Genomic DNA, 17,878 nt, shown 5'->3' with positions numbered 1-17,878 from the left:
TATAGAATCATGTCATCTGCAAATAGGGATAACTGACTTTTTCCTTCCCAATTTTTATCTCTTTGATTTCTTTTTCTTGCCTAATGACTGGCTAAAACTTCCAGGTCTATATTGAATAGCAAAATAGAGTGGGCATCTTTGTCTGGTTCTGGATCTCAGTGGGAATGATTCCAACTTCTCACTCAACAGCATACTGGCTGTGGGTTTCTCATAAATTACTTTGATTGTGTTGAGGAATGCTCCTTCTAAATCCAATTTTCTTAGAGTTTTCTTTTTTATCATGAAAGAGTGTTGTATTTTATCAAATGCTTTCTCTGTATCTATGAGATAATCCTGTTTTTTGTTGTTCAGTTTGTTAATGTGATGTACCACATTGATTGATTTGCAAATATTGAAAAATCCCTACATACCAGGGATAAATCCCACTTTGTCTTGGTGAATGATCTTTCTGATGTGTTGCTGGATTCAACTGGCCAGAATTTTGTTGAGGATATTTGCTTCTAAGTTCATCAGAGAAATTGGTCTGTAGTTTTCTTTCTCTGTTGTGTCTTTTAAGGGTTTAAGAATTAAGGTGATGCTGGCTTCATAGAAAGAGTTTGGGAGGATTCCCTCCATTTCAATTTTTTTCATCAACTTGGAGTTAGTTCTTTTTAAATGTCTTGTAGAATTCAGTGGTGAAGCCATCTGATCCTGGTCTTTTCTTTTTTGGGAGGGTCTTTTTACTGATTCAATTTCAGTCTTGGTTACGGGTCTGTTTAGCCATGTCTTCATGGCTCAATTTAGGTAGGTTTTTTTGTGTCCAGGAATCTATCCAGTTCTTTTTAGTAGTTTCCAATGATTATTTTTTTTCCTGTGGTGTCTGTTGTTACATTTCTTTATCATTTTTAATTTTATTGATCTGATTCTTCTCTCTACTTTTTTTTGTTTGTTTAATTGGGCCAATAGTGTGTCAATTTTGTTTACTGTTTAAAAAAACAGCTCTTCATTTGCTGATTTTTTAAAAAGATCTATTTATTTATTTGAAAGTCAGAGTTACACATAGACAGAAGGAGAGGCAGAGAAAGAAGTCTTCAATCCGCTGGATCACTCCCCAGATGGCCGCAATGGCCAAAGCTGTGCTAATCGAAGCCAGGAGCCAGGAGCTTCTTCAGTTCTCCCACACTTGTGCAGGGGCCCAAGGACTTGGGCCATCTTCTACACCTTTACTAGGCCATAGCAGAGAGCTGGGTTGCAAGTGGAGCAGCAGGGACTCGAACCAGGATCCATCTGGGATGCTGGCACTGAACACAGTGGCTTTTCCCACTAAGCCACAGCACTGGCCCCTTGCTGATGTTTTGTAGAGATTTTTTTGTTTGTTTGTTTCAATTTTATTGATTTCTTCTCTAATTTTAATTATTTCTTTTCTCCCACTAGTTTGGGGTTTGATTTGTTTATGTTTTTGCTTTTATAGATCCTTGAGGTACATTGAAAGTTCATTTATTTGGTGCCTTTCCAACTTCTGGATGTGGGCTTCAATTACTCTAAACTTTCCTCTTAACACTGCTTTTGCTGTATCCATATGTTTTGATATGTTATATTGTTATCTTCGTTTCTTTCCAGAATTTTTTTTACTTCTCTTTTGATTTCTTCTATGATCCACTATTCATTCAGGAGCATGTTGTTCAGTCTCCATGTGTTTGCAAATGCTCTAGGGATTCCTGAGGTGTTGATGTCCAGCTTCATTGAATTGTGGTCTGAGATGTTGCATGCTTTGAATTTTATTTTTTTGAATTTGCTGAAACTTGTTTATGGCCTAGCAGGTGGCCAATCCTAGAGAAAGTTCCATGCACTGCTGAGAAAAATATGTATTCTGTGGCTGTAGGGTGGAAGGCTCCATAGATATGTGTTAGGTCTATTTGGTCTATAGTGTTGATTAACTCTGGTGTTTCTTTGTTGATTTTCTGTCAGGTTGATCTGTTCATTGCTGAAAGTGGGGTATTGAAGTCTCCCATTAGTAATGCATTTGACTCTATATCTCTCTTTAAATCCATGAACATTTATTTCAGATACCTGCGTTCCCAGTTATTAGGAGCATATACATTTAAAATAGCCACATCTTTTATTAGGAACATATACATTTAAAATAGCTACATCTTCCTTTTCAATTGATCCTTTCATCATTATATAGAACCATTCTTTGTCTCTTTTAACAGTTATTGTGTAAAAATGTATTTTGTCTGATACTAGGATGGCTACACCAGCTTTTTTTTGTTTCTGTTAGCATGGAATATCTTTTTCCATCCTATCACTTTCAGTCTGAGTGCGTCTTTGTTGGTAAGATGTGATTCTTACAGGCAGGAAATAGATGGGTTTTCTTTTTTAATCCATTTAGCCAATCTGTGTCTTTTAACTGGGGTGTTGAGACCATTTACATTCAGGGTGATTATTGTTAAGTACCAACTTTGCCCACCCATGTTTCCAGAAACAGTCCTAATGCTGTACTTTGGCTTCCTTTGTACTTTTACTGGGTTATTTTCTGCGTTCATCTTACTTTGTAGTAATGTTCCTGTTTCTGTAGTTAGAAAACCTTTCAATTTGTGTTTGTTGTGGAAGATCTTTATTTCCCAAACTTCATTCATAAATGAAGGCTATGAAGAGGACATTATTTTGGGTTTACAGTTTTTTCTCTGAAGACTTGAAATATATCTCACTATTCTCTCCTTGCCTGTAGGGTTTCAGATTAGAAGTCTGCAGTGAGTCTGATTGGCTTCCTTGGAAGGTGATTTGGTGTTTCTCTTCTACACATTTTAAAATCTTCTCCTTATGTATTACTGTGGAGAGTTTTACAATAATATGTTGGTGAAGACATTTTCTGGTCCTGTCTGTTGGGAGTTCTGTGTACTTCCTGGACTTGGGTGTCTCTTTCTTTCTCCAGATTGGGAAGTTTTCTGTTATTATTTCACTAAGAAGGCCTTCTAATCTTTTCTCTTTCCCACCTTCTGGAACTTTGAAGATCCATGTGTTGGGTCATTTGATAGTATCTTTTAGATCTCCAAACATGTGTTTTGGTTTTCTAATTTCTTCTTCTTTCCTTGGTCTGACTGAAATATTTCCAGAAATTTGTCTTCTGGTTCTGATATTCTTTCTTCCATCTCACCTATTCTGTTGTTAGGGCTTTCCACTGCAGTTTTTGTTTGATCCACTGAATTCTTCATTTCTAGTATTTCATTCTGACTTCTCTTTAATATCTCAATTTCTTGGGAGAACTTTTCATTTAGATCATGAATCTGCTTCTGATTGTTCTAAGTAATCTGATGATTGATTTTATGAATTCCATTTATGGAATATCCTTGACTTCTTCATCTTCACCTTCTATTATCAAAGAGTTCTAGTATTCCTTTGAAGGGCTCATAGTGTCTTCCTTATTCTTATTTAAGGTTTTTCTTTGTTTTTTGGCATTTGTGTATTTTTTTTCTGGTTGTTTTTCTCTTTAATTTATGATTTAATGGGTCATTTATACTTTTATTGAATTCCAAGAGGTGTGTTCTGGATGTGGCCTGGGTGCTCTGTTCAGTATTCCGTGGTGTGGCAGGTATCCAATGTAAGGCCTCCTTGGGGCTTTGTAACTTTCCTCTGGCTTTGGGTTAGATGAGATTGTTCACTTCTGTTGATGTGACTGCTCTTTCCCTCATAGTTGCAGGGCACCCAGTGTTAGTCTCTGGTGTGTTCAGGGGTATATCGCCTTACTTAACAAACTGCACATCTAATTTCTGTAGATTTTCTTGTAGTGAGGTTTCGCTCTGTTATGAATTGCTATGTGTGTGTGCATTGCAAGTGGAAGCACAGACCCCCACCAACTGCAGCTCAGCTCACTTCTCAATCCTGGTGGAGGTAGGTACAAGTTCTAGTGCATGAAGCCCTGCCTACTGGGCCCGGCTCACTTCTCAATGGTGGACGGAATAGGCTCAAGTTTTGTATAATCAGAACTTCTGGTTGTATAGCTTGCATAGTGGTGAAGAAATTCTGAAATGCTGTGGTCCTTGTTCCTGGGTGGGTGGTATGTTGAGGTGGCCCCCAAAATTGATGGGCGTGTGCACGGGAAGCAAAGACCTCAATACCCTGCTCATATTCGAAAATGTAAACAAACAATATGGCTTCTCTCAGCTGGCTGCAGGTCCAGGTGGGGAGAGGTAGGGGAGGGAGATGCCCAGGGGGGTGCCCGACCTCTCTGTATGTTCCTCTATACCTTCTCTTTTTTCTCATGTGGAACTTCAAAAGCAGTTTGGCAAGCCACCCTCCTGCTGCTATTTGCAGCTCCGTGGACTGCAATTTCCCGTCTCACATGGTCAGCTGAGGGCTGGCACAGCCTTCCTGGTCCATGTCTCTACTGCTTCCCTTTCTTATTTTCTTTCAGTGTGGACATGCCCAGTCTCCATTGGTCTCCTTGGCTTCCCGTGGTGAATTCCCCATGTCTCTATCTCCAGTGTGTATTTTTTTTGTCACACCCTGTGTGACTCAGATGCTTCCTGTTGCTATACTGCCATCTTGGGACCCTCCTATAATCCGTTTCTGATCCAGCTCTGGCTAGTGCGTCTTGAGAGGCAATCAGTGACTGTCCAAACAATTGGGCCTTTGCCACTCTTGTGGGAGACACGGATGGAGTTTTTGATTTCTGGTTAATCCAGGCCTTTCTATTACAGTCATTTGGGGAATGAATGACCGAATGGCAGATCTGTCTCTGCCTCTGTCACTCTGCCTTTCAGGTAGATGAACATAAACAGTAATTGAATTCAGATTTTCATTAAGCAACTTGAATGCATTTCCTACTTTGAAGACACTTATCTAAAGAAGCAAAGAGAAAAGTAGGGAAAACTAGCTATCTAAAGAGAGAAAATCAAGTAAATTTTAGTCATAGATTCAGAAACAATCCTCTTAGGCTATTGTAATTGAGTGATATCAAGGAATCATTTAGACATTGCTCGCATTAATGAAGTTATGAGAGAAGAGTCTACCTGTAGTATCTCCATTCTTTCAAAATGTATTAAAGTATGCTAGAGAAATGCCTTTTGGATCAAGTTATAAAATTTATTATACAAATGCTAGTGATCCCATTATTACAAATGAGGGATCCAGACATTTATTTTTCAAAACCAGACTGTTCAGCAACGAACGCTGTGAACGTGAAGATCACCCTCGTGTTGAACTGTATGACTTGTATCCCCTTCTGGGTGTAGTCTGCACAATCCTGCAATAAACCATTATGGATACACCCTATAAACAGCACAGATCCTCAAAACTATAAAATAAAAATGATCCTGTAATTATATGAGTCCTCATATCATCATCACTGAAGTCATACAATACTTATCTTTGGATACTACATCCTAAATGAGATGTTTTCTTTTTCTAATATGCTGGATAATTCTTAGGCAGTTGAATGTCAATTTCTATATTTTATCTTTCTCATAGAAGTCTGTAGCATACACAGCCGGGGAAATAATTGGCATAAGATATTCATGTGTCATTTATCTCTAAATGACTTTATGTTGACAGAGTATCCCGCAAATATGCATGATAATTTATAATAAAAGTATGTATTTAGAATGCTAACAAGATTTAATCCTGTTCAAAATGGTCAGAGAGTATGTAAGAACTTTAATGTGATTTATGTGACTGATGTTTAAGTGTCCTGACAATTTATATTTAATGACAATTCATTGGAATTAAAATTTTAAAAGGCCTATACTAATTAGAAATTTTAATTTATCATTTTGTTACCTGAAGCTGTCAAAATATATCTAAGATAATCAATTATGATTGGCAGAAAAATAATCTGAATATCAAGTGCAGGTTTTCTGATATGCTTAACAAAGTACAGAAATTTAGTGATTTCATCATGGAATAATGTGGAAAATGAGGGAAAATCATATAGATTAAGTGTTCTTAAAGCTTGTGATTATTATATATTTTAAGGACAAAATTTGCTGTTTAAAACTCAAGCTATGAAAATTGTTTTATAGAAAAGGACAAAGTACAAACCATATAGTTCTGAATCCTTGTGTTCATTGTATCAAATATTATTTTAAAATGGTAGTCAAAATAGGTACAACAGTAGTAATCACCACCTAATACAGAGACGCCAATATGGATCCTTCCTTACTGCTACCCAGTGTTTGATTTCACTTCTGTGAAAGCAAATCGCCAGTCGGATAACACCTATCTTCACATTTAATGTGATTTTATCAAGACTCCCAAAATAATTTCCGTGATTTGGTAAACATCTTATGCATTTATCTCCAGATATTTCTTAAAAACTTTCTACTGTAAAAGCAATACATTGTAGAAAGGGAAACCAAAATATCACAAACGTTTTTTTTATTTTATTTATTTTTAAACATGGGCATCAATTACACAGCTACCGCCAGAATTGTATACATATCTGCTTTTTAATACACTTAGAGTATGTTTAGTAGCATAAAGATTTTATTATTTTTTTTTAATTTTTTTTATTTTTTTATTTTTTTATTTTTTGACAGGCAGAGTGGACAGTGAGAGAGAGAGAGAGAGAGAGAGAAAGGTCTTCCTATGCCGTTGGTTCACCCTCCAATGGCCGCCACAGCCGGCGTGCTGTGGCCAGCGCACCACGCTGATCCGAAGCCAGGAGCCAGGTACTTCTCCTGGTCTCCCATGGGGTGCAGGGCCCAAGCACTTCGGCCATCCTCCACTGCACTCCCTGGCCACAGCAGAGAGCTGGCCTGGAAGAGGGGCAACCGGGACAGAATCCGGTGCCCCGACCGGGACTAGAACCTGTTGTGCCAGCGCCGCTAGGCGGAGGATTAGCCTAGTGAGCCGCGGCGCCGGCCTAAAGATTTTATTATTTATAACCTGTGCAGATTTGGTAAGCACAGAAAGCGTCATGCAGATAAATGGCTACTATAGAGTGGTGAAGAACAGTTTATAAAAAGGAAATTCTTTATAACTAAAAAATAATATTTGTTGAGTCATTGATGATAATCATATTAAAGGACCACAAAAATAAATATAAGTTGAGTCCTCAAATATTTACATTCTAATTTGTATGAGAAAATCACATATTTTCATCAAACCTATGAACAAGATTTTAGTTATGAACAAAATATAAAGCAAAAAAGCAACATCACTGAAAATGTTCATTTGTGAAAATAATACATTTAATTGTGAAAGCAAAAAACTGCACGTTATAGCATGTTTCTCTATGATATTCAAGTGTGCAACCTTATCTAATCTGACTGCTATTTTGAACCTGGCAAATGGTTTTATTGTGCCAAAGCTTTCGAAGGTGGTGGATCTTGTGACCACTTCTGGGCATGAGTGCCCCATTTGCTTAGACTGTTTCCAATCCCCACACTCAAATCCTGATGCCCACTGTGATCCCAAACATGCCCTCGTCTAAGATTCCCAGGAGACTGATGATGATGGCAGAAGTAAAAGGAATGCAGTGTTGCCAAGGTTTCTTGGTCCAAAGTTTGTCTGACATCTACCACTCCCTCGCATGCCACTGCTCACACTGTAGGCTCTGCCCAGCCCCAGAGACCCGAGTCCAGAAGATAGCTGCCCATATCTGCCCCTTTGTGCTTCACTTATTTATACAGCCAGGAGATATTTGGAGGAGAAAAACAAGGCAAATGCAAAATCTATTCTAATTCCATGTAAACATGTTTGGCATGCAAAATTATGTACAATTTGTGTCACCGCATTTGCATAGAAAACCTACAATTTCTATTTATGCATTGTACATTTTAGTAACTAATTTCACAAAACTCAATGACCAGAATATACATTACTATGGAGGTTATATTGAAGTTTTCTATTGAATATGTTAAAACATAAGAGATCATGTACCCAGCAAAGTGCAAATAAAGTAAAATGATATTTTAAGCATTACAGAACTGAAATCATGTTTTGAAACTATAGAAATCTATTGGATAATTCAATGCCAAGCAGATACTACTAACACTGACTTCTGATGTTTACACCTCAAAAATGAATTTTCCACAGATGTTCGCAACACTTAAATTGATACAATGAAGAATGTGATGGGGAAGACTGGGGAAAAAGAGGAGAGTAGCTCGAGCATCCTTGCCATCAATTCATAGGTAAAATGCCTTACCTCAGGGGATGGGTGGTCGATGTTCTGGTTCTGAGTGATTCGAGGATCTCTGCGTCTTGTAAGATGTGCCTCCTCCGGCAGTGTGAGTTAGAGATTAAGAAGAAGAGTATTGAGCTGTTGTTTTCACAGAACAATAAAGTAGATTCAGAAGTTGCTCTTTGCTATCTAGTGTTAGCATTTATTATGCTTGGCAGGAGCCATTTTATCAGTGTCACTTCTGTTTTCATGTATTTTAAAATATATCGATGATGTAAATAATAATTTTAAGCATTTAGTAGAAGTCTATATGAGAAGTCAAACTATATTCTCATGAAGTGAGTATTTAATGTTTCAATTAGGTTAGCTATAAATTCGTACTTTGATATATGTTCTTCTTGGCTGACTTCTAAATGGATTATTGTATTTAAAATTAACTAAATTGTTATTGTGTTTCTCTGGAGTTCTTTCCGCCTGTGGTATGACTTAGTTGACATCCACTTTAGGAATTCCACAATCCCTTTTATATTATGTTGTGATCTAATCTATCCTTCATGACAAGGAAACTAAGTCCATGCCTTGACTTATTAAATCTATATAAAATAAAATCCTAAACAGACAGACACTGGGGTACAAAGGTTAAGCTACAACTTGGGACGCTGACTTCCCATCTCCCAATGCGTGTGCTTGAATCCCACTTTCACTCCAATCCAGCTGCCTGCTAATGTGTATCCTGGAGGCAGACTAATGGTTCACATATGTGGTCCCTATCTCCCATGTGGGAAACAAGGAGCTCCTATATTCTTTTTTTAATGTATTGATTATTCATCTATTTCTGGAAAGAGATTTCGTTTTTCTTTTTTAATATTTATTTATTTGAAAGGCAGAGTTAACAGAAGGCAGAAGCAGGGAGAGAGAGAGAGAGAGAGAGAGAGAGAGAGACAGAGAGGTCTTCCATCAACTGGTTCACTCCCCAAATGGCCTTAATGGCTGGAGCTGGGTCAGTCCAAATCCAGGAGCCAGGAGCTTCTTCCAGGTCTCCCACCCATGTGCACAGGCCCAAGGCCTTGGGCCATCTTCCACTGCATTTCCAGGTCATAGCAAAGAGCTGGATAGGAAGTGTAGCAGCCAGGACTTGAACTGTCGCCCACATGGGATGCCGGCTCTGCAAGTGGTGGCCTCACTCTCTATGTCATAGAGTCAGTTCCCCTATATTCCTGATTAATCCTGCCCCATCCCTGGTGTGTGGGCATTTGGGGAGTAGTGAGTCAGTGGATGAAAGATAACTCTAACATGCTCTCTGTCTCTCTCTCTCCCCACCTCTTTCTCTCTCTTTCTTTCTCTGTCTCCCTTGCTGCCATTCAAATAAAAAATAAAAATCTTAAAGCTTAAAATAAGACTCTTAGAATGTAGTATTATTTTATTCTGGCCACCGGCAAACAAACATGGATCTATTTTGCAATGGATGAGATGGCTGTATTATGATATGATTTATCTCAAAAGATAAATTAATATGACTTCTAAAATTCAGACTATATTTAATAGTTCCTTGCATGTTGTATATGACAGTGATAAATATGTCCAAAGTTAATTAGAGCTACAGTGGCTGCTATGGTTTGAATATGGCTTGTCCAACCAACATATGCAGGCCATTAATCCTCCAAAATCTTATGTCCATGGCATTAGGAGAGTAGAAACTGAATCTTAGGAAGTTTACAGGTGGAGTTTATGTAAGCGATCAGATCAGATCAGATTAGATTAGGACATTAGGGTGGGGCCCCACAGTGGAATCCTGATGGCTTTATGAAGCGGAAAGCAGAGATCACAGAGATACATCGGGGTTCCTGCAGCCTAGAGGGACCCTTTCCCTGAGGCTGTGCCACGCTGTTTGGACTTTGACCCTTAGAACCATGAGCCAAAGTTAAACTTTCCTTTGTACTAGCAGCCTCAGGTATTTCTTTTAATTTTTTTTTTTTATTTATTTATTTATTTTTTTGACAGGCAGAGTGGACAGTGAGAGAGAGAGACAGAGAGAAAGGTCTTCCTTTGCCGTGGGTTCACCCTCCAATGGCCGCCACGGCTGGCGCGCTGCAGCGGGCACATCGCGCTGATCCGATGGCAGGAGCCAGGTGCTTCTCCTGGTCTCCCATGGGGTGCAGGGCCCAAGGACTTGGGCCATCCTCCACTGCACTCCTGGGCCATAGCAGAGAGCTGGCCTGGAAGAGGGGCAACCGGGACAGAATCCGGCGCCCCGACCGGGACTAGAACCTGGTGTGCTGGCACTGCAAGGTGGAGGATTAGCCTAGTGAGCCGCGGCGCCGGCCAGGTATTTCATTATTTTAGTGAAAATCTACAGATATGGTAGCCAAACTTAAAATTCCATAGTTATTACTTCATCCAAGTTATTCCAGTGAAACTTTCCATTACCTTGTTAAGACTGTACGTAGAAGATAATTAAAAGTGAGGACATTGCCTAGTAACGGATGTGCAAGATTTACATACTTTTAGCGCCATCATATTTGCATTCAATCATTCTCCAGCACAAAGATGTCTAGACTAATCTGTAGAACATAAAAGAAGACAGATAATTCAGGAAGATCATCTGAGAAGGAGCTAGGGCAGACAAGATAGACTCTACTCTCTGAAAGTCCACCAGGAAATCATGATGTTCAACCAAGACTGAGCTCACTTTTCACATGAAGAATATTACAGAAATACGTTTTATTTTAAAATCAGAAAGTCATAAATATTCTTGGCTGTGTTCTCTCTATATTGGAGAAAGAGTTATAGACAATGTCAATTTAGGGTTAGAAATATGCAAGAAAAATCAGAAAACCTGAAAAATACATATGGGGCTTATTAAATGAAAAACTGAAAATACGATATTAGAAATCTAGTATCCTTATCCAAAAGTATGAAAAAAAAAATTGGTGTGTAAAAATTCAAGTCAATGTTTTTCAAGTGTCAACTTATACTAGAAAATTAAAACTTGATTTTGAGTATCAAAAACAATCCTTTCCTGGATCTGCACATGCAGAAGTATGAAGCAAGACCCCTACCTTACACCTTATACGAAAATCCACTCAACACGGATTAGAGACCTAGACCTATGAACCTATGATCCAATACCATCAAATCACTAAGACATTGCACAGGCAAGAACTTCTTGGAAAAGACTCCAGAGGCACAGGCAATCAAAGCCAAAGTTAACAACTGGGATTGCATCAAATTGAGAAGAATCTACACTGCAAAAGAAGCAATCAGCAAAGTGAAGAGGCAACCAACAGAAGGGGAGAAAATTTTTGCAACCTATACAACTGATAAAGGATTAATAGCAGGAATCTATAAAGACCTCAAGAAACTCCACAACAACAAAACAAAGAACCCACTTAAGAGATGGGCCAAGGACCGAAATAGGCATTTTTCAAAAGAGGAAATCCAAATGGCCAACAGACACATGAAAAACTACTCAGGATCACCAGCCATCAGGGAAATGCAAATCAAAACCACAATGCGGTTTTACCTCACACCAGGTAGAATGGCTTCCATACAGAAATCAACAAACAACAGATGCTGGCAAGGATGTGGAGAAAAGGCACCCGAATCCACTGCTGGTGGGGATGTTAGCTGGTGAAAGCACTCTGGATATACCTTTGGCGATACCTCAGAAATCTGAATATAGACCCTCCATACGACCCAGCCATCCTACCCCTGGAATTTACCCAAGGGAAATGAAATCAGCAAATAAAAGAGTTATCTGCACCCCCATGTTTACTGCACCTCAATTCACAATAGCTAAGTCATGGTATCTACCCAAATGCCCATCAACTGAAGGCTGGATAAAGAAATTATGGGACATGTACCCCATTGAATACTACACAGCACTTAAAAAAATTAAAATCTCGTCGTTAGCAACAAAATGATGCAACTGGAAAACATTATACTTAGTGAAATAAGCCAGTCCCAAAAGAACAAATACGATATGTTCTCCATGATCTTGGTAACTAACAGAGCACCTAAAAGGCAATCCACAGAAGAGAAATTAACACTTTGAGATGTGATGACTTTGAAAATCCTCTGCTTCAACTGTTCAAGAACAGGGTTTTTTTTGTTTTGTTTTTTGTTTTTTATACTATTTGTAGAGCTCTTTACTTAGTGTGCGGTTAATCTTAGGTGTATAAAGTTAATTGAAAATAGATCTTATTTTTTTATTTTTCTTTTTTAAAAAAACTTTTATTTAATAAATATAAATTTTGAAAGTACAACTTTTGGATTATAGCAGTTTTTCTCCCTATAACCACCCTCCTACTCCCTCTTGCATGCCATTCTTTTTTTTTTTTTTTTGACAGGCAGAGTGGACAGTGAGAGAGATAGAGAGAAAGGTCTTCCTTTTGCCGTTGGTTCACCCTCCAATGGCCGCCGCAGTCGATTTCATTTTTAATTATCTTTATATACAGAAGATCAACGTAGTATATACTAAATAGTGATTTCAACAGTTAGCACCCACAGAGACACACAAACTTAGAGTACTGTTTGAAGACTAGTTTTACCATTAACTTGCATAGTGCAACACATTATGGGAATAGGAAAGGTAGGAGGAAGAGTGGGAGTGTGGATGGGAGGGTGGTTAGGGTGGGAAGAATCACTGTTCCTAAAGTTGTTTTTAAGAAATCGGCCGGCGCCACAGCTCACTAGGTTAATCCTCCGCCTGCGGCACTGGCACACGGGGTTCTAGTCCCGGTCGGGGCGCCGGATTCTGTCCCGGTTGCTCCTCTTCCAGGCCAGCTCTCTGCTGTGGCCCGGGAGTGCAGTGGAGGATGGCCCAAGTCCTTGGGCCCTGCACCCACATGGGAGACCAGGAGAGGCACCTGGCTCCTGCCTTTGGATCAGCGCGGTGCGCGAGCCGCAGTGCACCGGCTGTGGTGGCCATTGGAGGGTGAACCAACGGTAAAGGAAGACCTTTCTCTCTGTCTCTCTCTCTCACTGTCCACTCTGCCTGTCAAAAAATAAAAAAAAAAGTAAAAAAAAAAAAAAGAAATGAATGAAGTTTGTATACCTAAATAAATGGTTTCTGGATTTAAAAAAAAAAATCCATTTTCTGAGAACTTACTCTATGATTGCATTAGCACACTTTAATGACTCATATAAAGATCTATCACTCGATTTTTTTAATTAAAGTGATAAAAGTATTAAGATTTCATTCATTGGTAACTAGTTACATAAACAAAGTTGAAACGTAGCATAGCTCTTCTGGCCTTGGCCACAGCAGCCTGTGACAAAGGGAGCGTCATCATTTAGAAGGCACCCCAGTAAGGTGCGCAGGTCGTGCTGCTGCTGTGGCTCCGTGGCCGGTACCTGCAGAAGCTGGCCTGCAGCGAATGTGGCTGCCCTGTTCAGTGCAAGAGAAGTAGAGCTGAGGGCCACGGCTGGAAGAAGAAACACCACTGGCCCTGGTCGAATGGACACCCAGCAACTGTCTACAGTAGACTCCCTCAGGCCCAGATTCTGTGAGGGAACAACAGCCAGTCCCCAGAGGGCAGCTGGTCCAGCGTTCAACTTGTCTTGAGAATTTCAGTGATTAATCACGTAATACATGTTCTGGTTTTCTAAAAAATAGCAATGTGGTTAATAGAAAATGAAGAAGGCCTTCATATTCCATAGGCATACACCAAAATATGGTTAATTATTTTTTAAAAGCAAGGGATAAATCAGTGTGCATAGTATGCTGGGAAATATGCAAAAATATGTATTAATATATTATATAAAATACAAAACACAAGTATAACATAATATATGCTTTATATATATATTTGTATATTAAGTCACACATAGTAAGCCTGCCCTCTTAATCATAAAGGCAAGCATCTGTCTTATTAATTATGACATACTGGGTTTTAAAATATAATCTTAGAAAGAAAGATTAATTATTTCTAGTGATATCATCTATGTGAGTCTTTGTTTACATTGTAAGAAAAACTCTAGATGGATACTAAGCACAGAAAATGAATAAATTTGAGATATTTAAAAATTTGCACATTTTAACTGTATAGAAAATTAAAATGTGTGTGCAGACAGAGACAGAACTCTCCCATTCAAGCACGCTGCCTCGGCAGTCACAGGGGAGTGAGGTTGCTCTAGGGTACAGGCAGCGGGCCGTGTTTTCTGTAAGGAATTTGGAACAAGAGTAAACTGACTGGGACTCAGCCTGCTCATCATCTCCAGATACAGGAATTTCAACAGCATCAGTGACAAAGCTCCCTTCCTTCTAGAATGGATTTCTACTGCTTCCCCTGCCCCACGTGCCACCGTCAGCGGTCTAAAATCCACCCTAACAGGAACTTGGAATAAGTGGGTTGCAACCACGCTGTCAGCTAGGTAGATGCGCAAACCTAGTGAACGATATTTTCACAACTCGTATCTGAGTGTCAAGGCATAGCTTCCATAACAATGATTTTTACTTTCTGTGAATGACTCTTCATAACAGAAATCGGCATGCAATTTCACTTGCCTTTTAGGGCACTCTTGGGGATGCGACGGTAAGGTAATATCATCAGTGCAGAGAAGAATGCTGGCGTGTTTACTATGATATGAGTGTTCTGTGTCATTTTTCTAAAATCTCCTTGGAAATAAATACAAAGAAGGAGAAACGGAGTTCTGTTTAGCTTATATGAGATGAAACATGAGGAGAGGTAAAACATGCAGAAAGCCATTTCTGATAAGAACAGATACTACACTTGATCTTAGCCAAAAGGCCAAGAAGCCAAAGAAAGCCATTTCTATCACCTAGTTTCTTAAATTTTGATAAAATGTTTAAAAAGTTTCACAACCCTTAGGCTATATTAAAATCACACTACAATTTATTTTTAGGTCATAAAAATATATACAAATTCTTGAAAAAATGTAAAGACTTGATATTAGAGGTGTCCTTATTTCCCATATTCATGCATTCATTTCTTTGTTGAACAGATACATAGTAAGTCTGACTAATTTTAAGCTCATATGACACACATTGAGATTCATCAGTGAACATGAGGGATGTGAATTTTCCCTTAGTAGGATAAACTGTAGTCATGATGAGAACAGAATCAGTCAGTCATTATATGTATTATATATATGTACATATGTGTGTGTGTGTGTGTGTGTGTGTATAGAAGGCAGTTACAAAGTATAAAAGACAGGATAGAAACAATTCAGGAATGGAGTTGGGGAGTTGTTATCCAGGTAAGGTGTTAGACGAGGACCTTGTTAACAGTAATAATTTATGAGACCGGCACTGTGGTGCAGCGGGTTAACTCCCTGGCCTGAAGCACCTGCATCCCACATGGGTGCCAGTTCGAGGCCCGGCTGCTCCCCTTCCGATCCAGCTCTCTGCTGTGGCCTGGGAAAGCAGTAGAAGATGGCCCAAGTGCTTGGGCCCCTGCACCCATGTGGGAGATCTGGAAGAAGCTGCTGGCTCCTGGCTTTGGATGGGTGCAGCTCTGGCCTTTGCGGCCAATTGAGGAGTAAACCAGCAGATGGAAAACCTCTCTCTCTCTCTCTCTCTGTGTGTAATTCTGACTTTCAAATAAATAAATATTTTTAAAAAACAGCAATAATTTAAACATTGCCAAAAACTTGTGTGAAAAATTTCCATACAAAAAGAATGAAATTACAGAAACTAGAAATATTTAGACATACTCAAAGCGTAAGGAAACGTAGTGCATCAGAGTATGGAAGAAAGGGGGTAACAGATAAACTTACAGGGTTACCCAGAACCCTCAATAGGTCCTGGAGACTTGGTAAAGGGTTTTGTTCTCTCTAAAATTCAATACAAAAACATAGAAAAGTTTTAATCAAGGGACTTATGTGTTATAATGTTTGCATCTAAGATGTGGTCATAAATGTGATATGATTTCTGCTTTTTAAATATAGGGTGGCTTGGGCTGCTGCCATGGCTCATTGGCTAATCTCCAACGCCGCCACCGGCATCCCATATGGGCGCCGGGTTCTAGTCCTGATCACTCCTTTTCCAGTCCAGCTCTCTGCTGTGGCCAGGGAGGGCAGTGGAGAATGGCCCAAGTGCTTGGGCCCTGCACCCCATGGGAGACCAGGAAGAAACACCTGGCTCCTGGCTTCCGATCTGCGCAGCGCCAGCCGTGGTGGTCACCTCGGAGGTGAGCCAATGGAAGGAAGACCTTTCTCTCTGTCTCTCTCTCTCTCACTGTAACACTACCTGTCAAATAATATATATATATATTTATTATATATATATAATATATATAATATATATATATAAATATATATATATTTTATATATATATATATATATATATAGGGTGGCTTGGAGAAAAGAAGAGGTAAAAATTAAGAACAACTTTCAAAAGTCCAGGTAAAACTATTATAATAGTTTAAGCTAAAGTAGTAGGAGGTGGAGCAAGGTAAAGAAATATTAAATGTATTTCGGAGTAAAAATTAATGGGTATCCCTGATTGCTGTGTGAGAGTTCAGGGAGAGGAACAAGGAAAGGATAAAACATCAAGGGAAGCTCATAATTTTGGGAGGCAGAGAGGAGAAGCTTTTCTTCCTCTGGCCTTGAGAAAATGGTTCTAATAATTGCTGACACGGAGAAGATTTAGAAGAAAGAAATGCGCCTGGAGAGAGGTGAAACTAACATAATATATGTGTGTGCATATATGCCCATATATCCATATATGTATATGTGTTTCAACTGAGATGTCTAATTATTATGGAGGTAGAGAAGCAAAATAAAGAGTTGGCTTGAAGGGTCTGGAGTTCAGAGAATGAATCGCATCTCCAAAGACAATTCAGTGAGAAAGCAGGACAGTCACTAATTTTAATCACTGAACTTAATGTGATCATCTCAAGATAGAGTAGATTAAGGAAGAGTCTAGGCCAGCGCCGCGGCTCACTAGGCTAATCCTCTACCTCCAGCGCTGGCACCCTGGGTTCAAGTCCCGGTTGGGGCACCAGATTCTGTCCCGGTTGCTCCTCTTCCAGTCCAGCTCTCTGCTGTGGCCCAGGAAGGCAGTGGAGGATGGCCCAAGTGCTTGGGCCCTGCACCTGCATGGGAGACCAGGAGGAAGCACCTGGCTCCTGGCTTTGGACTGGCGCAGTACACCGGCTGCAACGGGGTGAACCAATGGAAAAGGAAGACCCTTCTCTCTGTCTCTCTCTCACTGTCTAACTCTGCCTGTCAAAAAAAAAAAAAAAAAAAAAAAAAAAAAAAAAGGCAGAGTCTTGGTCCCAGGCCTAGACCATTTTTAACATTCATTTTTTTTCTTAAATTTATATAAAGAGAACAGATGTAATATACTTCAAAGATACAATTCAAAGAGTAAAACAATACTTCCTTTGCTCCCTCTTTCATCTTTCTTTTTTTTAATTTTTGAGGTGACATTTTAAATTTATAGTCACAAGTTTAAAGCTGCACTAAATAAAGAGTTGAACAGTCATAGTCAAAAGTTTGCTGTTCAGCAGTCATACAGACAGGAGTTATAAATAGTAATCAAATCAAGAGATGTCAATTTCACCCGTAACAATAAATTTTTGATGCAAAAGGAAGAACCAGCAGAGGAATCAGAAAAAATGTGATCAGAACAAATGAAGAGGCTAGGATAGTCTTTTGTCATGAGAACCAGGATTAGAGTATTTCACAAGCAAAGAAGTGAGAGAGCAAGCCCACTTAGAACACAGAAGTGCACTTTGGACACAGCAGTTGGGAACTCTCATTTGTCTCTGGGAGTACAAGGCTAATGAGAGACAAGAAAGATAATA

The 17,878-nt window shown here is 39.2% G+C and overlaps 1 pseudogene; it reads right to left on the bottom strand.

Annotated features, from left to right (window-relative positions):
* Positions 1 to 14,693: 14,693 nt before the first annotated feature.
* Positions 14,694 to 14,868, bottom strand: LOC127487147 (U2 spliceosomal RNA; annotated as a pseudogene).
* Between the last annotated feature and the right edge of the window lie 3,010 nt (positions 14,869 to 17,878).

Source organism: Oryctolagus cuniculus, chromosome 8, assembly GCF_051225735.1.
Source record: "Oryctolagus cuniculus isolate XC-2025 breed Fujian yellow rabbit chromosome 8, ASM5122573v1, whole genome shotgun sequence".
In the NCBI taxonomy this organism is placed as follows: domain Eukaryota; kingdom Metazoa; phylum Chordata; class Mammalia; order Lagomorpha; family Leporidae; genus Oryctolagus; species Oryctolagus cuniculus.
The sequence above is the reverse complement of the archived record's forward strand: the minus strand, read 5'-3'. Positions and strand labels throughout refer to the sequence as shown.